At 41.4% G+C, this 8418-nt stretch overlaps 1 long non-coding RNA gene across 4 annotated transcripts; it reads right to left on the bottom strand.

Annotated features, from left to right (window-relative positions):
* Window positions 1-3236: 3236 nt before the first annotated feature.
* LOC147970471 (uncharacterized) lies at window positions 3237-7227 on the bottom strand. 4 transcript variants are annotated; one of them, XR_015604040.1, is made up of 4 exons: window positions 6816-7227; window positions 6163-6720; window positions 4612-4705; window positions 3237-3770 (listed from the first exon to the last, which is right to left on the bottom strand). It is a non-coding gene; the product is annotated as an uncharacterized LOC147970471 (long non-coding RNA). The 4 variants fall into 4 exon arrangements; XR_015604038.1 differs by having other exon boundaries at window positions 6163-7227; XR_015604039.1 differs by having other exon boundaries at window positions 3237-3669; window positions 6163-7227.
* Window positions 7228-8418: the final 1191 nt, after the last annotated feature.

Below are 8418 nucleotides of genomic sequence, written 5' to 3'. Positions count from 1 at the left end.
AACAAGAGTCCTGTTCTTGCGCTCCACGACGCCATTCTGCTGAGGAGTATAAGGAGCAGATAACTCATGAGTGATACCAAGTTCATCAAGATAGTCATCAAGGCCAGTGTTCTTGAACTCAGTTCCTTTGTCACTTCTGATGTGCTTGATCTTCACACCAAAGTTGGTTGAAGCCCTCGAGGAAAATCGTTTGAAGACTTCCTGCACTTTAGTTTTGTAAGTGATGATATGCACCCATGTGTCTCGAGAATAATCATGAACAATGACAAAGCCATATAAATATGCAATATTAGTAAATGAGGCATAGTGAGTAGGGCCAAAGAGATCCATGTGAAGCAATTCAAATGGACGAGTCATAGTCATGATGGTCTTTGAGGGATGCTTAGCCTTGGTCATCTTTCCGGCTTCACAAGCTCCACACAAATGGTCCTTGAGGAATTTGACGCCCTCGATGCCAATGACATGTTTCTTCTTCACGAGCGTGTGCAAGTTCCTCATCCCAGCATGACCAAGTCGTCGATGCCATAGCCAGCCTTTTGAAGCTTTTGCAAGTAGACATGTAGTAGGTTGTGGTCCTGTAGAGAAATGAACAGTATACAAATCTCCTCTCCTAAAGCCTTCGAAGACTTTGGAATTGTCAGCTTCCATGATCACAACACAACGATACTTGCCAAAGACAACAACCATATCAAGACCACAAAGCATTGAGACAAACATGAGGTTGAACCCTAAGGACTCGACAAGCATGACTTTTTCCGTGTGTCGATCCTTTGAGATTGCAACCTTACCTAGACCCAATACCTTGCTTTTGCCTTTGTCAGTGTAGGTGATATGCTTCAGATGTGATGGAGATAATGCAGAGTCCATCAATAAGCTCCTGTCACCAGTCATGTGATTTGTACTTCCACTATCGAGGACCCACTCAATGGCTTTGGGTTGATCATCCTGCAGATGAATTAGTGCAGCTTACGAACTCATATACTTCATCAATGAAGAATATGATATCAATTTCATCAAGCAATAGAACAGATAAAGCAGTATGAGGACGTGAGAAATGAGAATTCATTTCTTCATGATTAGCTTGCATCCTTTCAAGCATATTCAGGTCTCCAGCAAATTCTTCAGATGATTAAGTTCATTTGGAGACCTGACCCTGCATAAGAGATTAGTTCTTTTTCTTCACCACCCACATCTATAGAGGTGGCAAAGAGTTCATCATTCTGCAAGCTCCATAAGAGAAAGGTGGCATAGATGCCAATCCACTTTATTTCACATAAGAGGGGTTAGGGTAAGCATAACAGTAAGCAGAGAAATTCTTCGAGGATTTATGAACATAATGATTTGAAGAATAATGCACATATCCATAATCCTTAGATCTTCCCTGCGAAACAGAAGGGTTAGCACAATGATGCTCATATGAGGACTTTGATCCTTTTGAGAAATTTGATCCATGTGAGGAATTTGGTCCGTATGAGGACTTGGATCCATATGAAGAATTTGATCGATATGAAGAATTTGATTTGGGGTTCCTATTCTTCACAGGTGGTGTCATGATGACATTAACCTGAAGATTTTCAAGGCACCTTTTGGGAACCTAGATTTTCTTCATAGGATAACCGTTCCTGCAGTTAGTGCCCACATATCTAGCAAATACTTCACGATTCTGATTTTTGAACAGTTTATAGTTAGAGTTAATTGACTCATCAGAAGAATATGAAGATTCACATGTAAAGCTAGATAAAGTAGATGGATCCACTGAATGTCCCTTTGCAGCAACCCACGAGGTTTTGGGATACTGCTCTGGTTTCCAGTAGGTCCCATCAACATTGAGTTTCCTCTCAAAGGCAATACCCTCTTTCCTAGGGTTCCTGTTGAGGATATGATTTTTAAGCACATCACAAAGAGCCTGATGCCCTTTGAGGCTTTTGTACATGCCTGTCATATACAATTCCTTTAGCCCTGCATCATCAGTGATACTAGCAATGTCCTCAGATGAGGAATTAGTGATAGCAGAGACAGTTGAAGAATTTGCAGCAATGGAAGCATTTGAGAATTCAGGTGAAGAATTAGCGGATTCACATTCAATGCACTTCAAACATGGAGGAATAAATTCTTCCTGAGTAGCGCTGATTTGTTGAGAAAGTAATGAATCAAGCTTCTTCTGAAGATCTTTATAACTCACTCTTAACTGCTCAAGATCTTGCTTTCTTTGAAGAAATTCATAAGAAAGCTTCTCATGATCGGATAAGAGAGTGTTATGATGACCTTGAAGATTGTCAAACTTGGACTGAAGTCTCTGAAGATTTTCAGTCAAAATTTTAGTGCGATCCATTTCATCACCCAACATATCATCGCTTTTGTCTAGCATATTTTGAACCTTTTCAAGAGCCTTTTGTTGTTTCACAGCAATCTTAGCAAGTTTAGAATAACTAGCAAAAGGGCCCGTGCGTTGCAACGGGAGAAGCAACCCAAATCCAAGCTTGTCCCTGGCGAGTCATCTATGTTACCAATTGCCCTCTTCGTCACTGTTCCCGATGGTGATCAACTATTTACTTTCGCAAGCACTATCAAAAGAGTTCGTGCATGACAATGGACACACATTAAATAAATATGTGCTTAGAAATATGAAAAATTGGCAATATTCCTTGCATAGTTATTGCTCACCTAACCGAGGAGCCCACACCTTCATCTTTTGCTATAATTCTCTCTCGACCTAACAGTATTCCCTCCAACTGCAAGCAATTAACCAAAATTGTGGCAGGGAGCATCCAACTGCTAGTACCTCTACTCAAAAACATTTACAGCATAGCATTTCTTGTCCCTAGTATGCACCACATGAAAGTTCCACGACCTTATCTCAGGCTTGTTCTTTTTCAGTGTGACATGTACTTAAACATCATCTATAGTCTCTATAGAGATAACCATTACCCACATAAAAATCAAAGAGCAACAAAAAATGCTACTTACTAAGTGTGATTGCATAAAGTTACCCCTGATGCTAAACCTCATATTAGTGCATGTTACTGCTAATTATTATTTTATCACACCCTCATGCATCAATAAAGCCAAAAGAACATCAGCTAAAAAACTAATAGAGGAAGTGAACCTGTATTTGTGGAAAACAAAGCAAGATGAAACCAACATACAGTTCTTGATGTAGCACATCTAATAACTGTAAATGTGAATAAGAGAGACAACATTTGTGGAGAAGTGGGCAACATGAAACTCAAATAGGATTGTCAAAGCAATAAGTAATCTTTATTCTGTCTGAGAGAACTAAAGGGGATATTTCGCCATTACATTAGCAGAGAAACATGTAGTTCCAGATGGGATCTAGAAAGTAATCTAAGGTACAATTAGAAATTAGCTGGGTCACAATGAGCCAAATTGGACACCGCAAAGACTTTGCACATCATAACAAGTGCTTATTGTCTTCTCAATGGAAAATATTTCAGCTACACATGCACACGGATTGTAAGCTAGTAGGTTTTCAGCTACGATGGGATGCAAAATCAAGTCCAACCAAACTCATACACATGGTCTTTTAAAATAATGTGCATCATTCCTGGACGCAAGCAGAGCAAGCAGCCAACGACAAAACCCCCTGGCTACCCTCTATCGATGCCACTGTCGCTGTCAATCTGGGACACCTGGCCGCTCAAAGCCATGCTGCATGACAGAGGAGGTAGACTCAGATTAGTTAATGTGGATCCCAAGGTGGATCGAGGAGGCTGCCGCGCGAGAGATGACACATCGCTAGCTTCGGCATGCTGCAACAAACATACATTATTAAAGTATAAATACGCAACAAAACTAACATCACAAAAACGATAAGACAATATAATATTGCTGGAAAAAAAGGTGTATCGATCGTCAAATTTGTTTGACCTACAAACCAGCCTAGGAGAAGATCATCTATGTGAGAAAACCAAACATCAACTCAGCTAGTGGAAAACTGAGCATAACATTGTAAGCAAGAAAAGATAAATAAGTAAACAAAATTAGTTATCTTGGCAAGCAGCCACTATGTGGCCCCTCTCATCACCACCATTCTGCTCATCTATTTTCTCGGGCCCTCTACTGTCTAAACAAAGTTGCAAGCTTTTCTGGAAACAAGAAAGCTTGTTATCTTTGCTTCTGAAGAAAAACCTTGAAATCCCTCACCATTGCATAGGTGCAGTTTACAATAAAGCTAACCTGGTTTTACCAAACGGGAAATAAAGCCACAATCAGCGGATAACATAACAATTAACAACTATGAGTAGATCATTGACGCTTTTCAATTTTATGTAGTAGTTCAGCACTGTAATATCTGGTGGGTTCAGAAATTATTTGAAGTTTTATATATGATCTACTTCAAATAATTCAAGAAAAAAGCCTGATTATGTATTGAACACTGTGAACTTCAAACCCCAGCTCATCTCATCATATCACTATTTTTTACTGCACTTCCGGGCAGCCTAGATTATATATGGTACACGCATATGCTATTCATACGGTCGTACCATTCAGCTAACAAAATGAATTAAGTCATCTTGGAGATTTATTCCACAAAGCAAAAATATTGTATGATGAATAAGACAACAAACTTTTATTTGATTAGGAGGCTACCTCTAGAAATAGTAGCACGTGAGGACATGACTTCCTATGCCACATCTGAAGAAATTGAGGTGCTGTGACATTATCTATTGAGCATGCGCACACACTGTAGAGACATCAAAACCAGGCGAAATCAATGAAAGAAGCGCTTCTTAACATTGACTAAAACAGGAGGAACAAAAAGTTATAATTAAAACACTTAAATTTGAACCATTGTGAACAAGAACTATCTGTTTGGTCCATCATACTTCTCACTGCACACTATCAGTGCAGAGAAACCTGGCAGAGCCACAATTATTCACTATTGGAAGTAGCTTGCCTACACTGGGTCTTGATTAGCTGCACACTATCAGTGCAGAGAAACCTGGCAGAGCCACAATTATTCACTATAGGAATCATACTTCTCACTGCACACTACCATGGGAGTAACTCTCGTATGCAAATATATGCAATGCAACACTGCAATGCTACAACATCAGCTTCTAGCATGTTCTCCAGGATTACCAATTTTTCAGGAAAAAAATGAAATAGGGGTATGTATCGCTGATTAGCTGAAACATAATGCAAAATACATAAAAAATAGAGAAAGTATTTAGTTTTGGTCATTTTCTTTCTCTACTGTAGATCTTTTCTAAATTATATATATGTGTCTGCTACTCCTAAGATAGTTAATAAATTTGATCTACTGTTTCTAGAATATGTGGATGACCGAACCATGTCAAGATTTGGCCTCCTGTACGCTATCTTCTATTTCTAACCACAGAACATTGAGGTACCTTTGGAAAGCTAGCGACGGCCTCTAAAACTTTCAAGAACCTAAACTAATAACTATTGATAAGTGTATAGTGAGAATTTGGTATCCTAATACAATGAGTTCCATGCTTCTCTGAATAGTGGTGACCTCATTTTTTTCATGGGTGGCATTGACTAATTTCTTATTTGTTAGATGATGATGACCTCATCTCACTATTTCCTTTTTATGGAAATAACATGATAAGCATTGAACCAGACTATGAGTGAATCCCCACCACCCATAACTGAAAAGTAATGATATTGGCATCTTTATTACTAAAAGTACATTACACATAAGCTATATATACTTTCAGTTTTGCTAGTGGGAAAGGCTTGTTACACTTCAGTATGCACAATAGTATATGCTTTAACCTGTCAAATATGTACTGCCATAAACAAAGAAAAAATGTATTTGATTTGCCATGGAACTGCTTGAAATTGAAGATATGGATGATGGTGCAGCACACAAATCAAATCAGCCACAACTTAAACTAAGGTATGTTTATTATCAGTCTGAAACTCGACTCAATAGGCTGAATATACACAATGAAAGACAGGTTACATTGAGATTCTCAGATTCACACAGAATCAAAGTTGAACATGAACTAAGAAACATTCTCAAAGTTCAGACAGGGTAGGCTAGTCTGCTGCTTTTGAAAATTGCCAGTATAACCGTATATATCGCCGCAGCCGCAGACAGAGCCGGGGGACAGAAACAATAACTAAAATAGAGTATTCGATCCAGTGATTAGCTTTCAAGGGGATAAATACCTCTGGTGTAGCCGCTGCAGGCGACATTGGATGGCTCGACCGATGTTCTTGTTCCTCCAGTGAACTCGGTGCTTCTTCCTCCGGCGAACTTGGCGGCGACATTAGACGCTTGATGCAATTTTTGATGGAACTTGATGGAGCTCTGCTGCAACTGCATCACTTCTACTTGTATCTCAGTTAATTATGTACCCATCTACTACATATGTATACATGACAATACAAATTGTCTTCATATTAGCAGTGCGGCAGTGCTACTTATCGATGTAATAGGCACACTTGAGAAATTAAGGTTGATGTTTCGACTTCTTACCAGGCTATAGTTTTCGCATGCAGTCATCTTTCCCTAATTAAGTGATTAAGCTCAGGGAAAACCATGGTAGTGGTACCTTGTTTGATCCTAGAACTCTCGGACCAGCATCATGTGGCAGTCCTGCATATCGTGTGGCAAGCGTCATGGAGGTTGTAAGGTGAGCGTGAAGCCACCAACAACCCCATGACTGAGCTGTAGAGAAGGGTGGACTCTGATCCTACAGCTCCCGCTTTGCTGATTGTTGATTTCTGATTAAATTAGAAGATGGGAGAAGAGCAGCATGGTCAGACCTTTAGATCGTATGGCATATGTCGAGAAGGCCAGCCATCCTTCTTCTCCCTACCTCTCCTCCCCAAATCCTCTTCTGTTTCTCTTTTCTACCAGGGAAAAATGAAGCCCCTCCTCTCTAGCCTTCCTCTTCGTCACCGGTGACCCCTGCCTCGCCGCCCGCCTTCGGATCAGCCTCCCCAGCCCCTGCCCCGCACGGATCTGGCCCCTGCAAGCTCCAGTCGCCGCCGCCGTTCTGCAATCTACATCGAGTAGCCGTGCTGCCCCCAACTGCTCAAACCACCGTGTTGACCCGATCCAGAAGGTGCTCACGAGCGTCGTTCGCGTGTAGCAGTCGGGTAGGGGTAGGCGCACCGGCGTGGTGGGCGGTGGCGGCGCACGGCGGCACATGGTAAGGGGCATGGCAGGAGGTGGAGATGGTGATTGGGAGGCAGGGTCGGGGGGGGGCACTGATTTTCTTTCTTTTATCTCAGGTGTACCGATTCGGGTTATCTTATTATGAGGACGACGGGTTTAATTCATGAAAAACACATGGACCTTTGTGCAAAAACGCCACGACGGTGAACCCGGAGACTCAATCCGTGCTTTATTATTAGGGAGAGACTAGGCTTGAGATTTTCATCAGATTCATCCTCACTTGATTCAGAGGAAGGATATTTGAGTACCTTTGCACCTTTTGCCATGAAGCAATAGGTGGGAGCGTAGTCATCATCGCCGTCGTCAGTGGTGTTGGAGAGGTCCGTTTCCCCAGAGTTGAAGATGGACTTGCTGATGAACGTGGTAGCGATGGCTAGGCTCGCCAGACCAGAGTCCGACTCCTCAGATTCCTCCTCTTCCTCATTTTCCTCATATTCAGCCTCAGAGTCCATTTCCTTGCCAATGAATGCCCGAGCCTTCTTGGAGCTGCTCTTCTTGTGAGATGAAGACCTTGAAGGTTTTGATGAAGAGGACTTTAAAGATTTCTTCTTCTTCTTTGAATCATCAGAATTGTAGTCCTTGTACTTCTTCTTCTTTGATTCATTTTCCCACTGAGGACAATCTTGAATGTAGTGACCGAGTTTCTTGCATTTGTGACAGAGTCTCTTCTTGTAATCATGGGATGAGGAATCTAATCTTAAGTCACCACTTCCTGAGAATTTTCCAAAACGACCACGTCTTGAGAACTTCCGGAATTTCCTCGCGATCATTGCTAGCTCCTGCTCAGTTCTTCAGGGTCATCAAGGCTGCTACTAGAATCTTCACCTTCAGATTCAGACACTGCCTTGGCCTTCAGAGCTCGTGATCTGACATAGCTTGGTCCATAGAGATCTCTCTTCTCAGTAAGCTGGAACTCATGAGTGTTTAGCCTCTCGAGGATATCAGCAGGATCAAGTGACTTATAGTCTCCACATTCTTGTATCATCAATGCCAAAATATCAAATGAGGAATCGAGCGATCTCAGTAATTTCTTCACCACCTCATGGTCGATGATGTCAGTGGCACCAAGTGCTTGAAGCTCATTTGAGATGTCAGTAAGGCGATCGAAGGTTTGCTGAACATTTTCATTGTCGAGTCTTTTGAAGCGGTTGAAGAGATTGTTAAGAACGTCAACTCGAGAGTCACGCTGTGTTGAGACTCCTTCATTGACCTTGGACAGCCTGTCCTAGATAAGCTTTGTT

Source organism: Triticum urartu, chromosome 5A (assembly GCF_056163025.1).
Source record: "Triticum urartu cultivar PI428250 chromosome 5A, HENAU_Tu73, whole genome shotgun sequence".
Taxonomy (NCBI): domain Eukaryota; kingdom Viridiplantae; phylum Streptophyta; class Magnoliopsida; order Poales; family Poaceae; genus Triticum; species Triticum urartu.
This window is presented reverse-complemented; position numbering and strand designations above follow the sequence as displayed.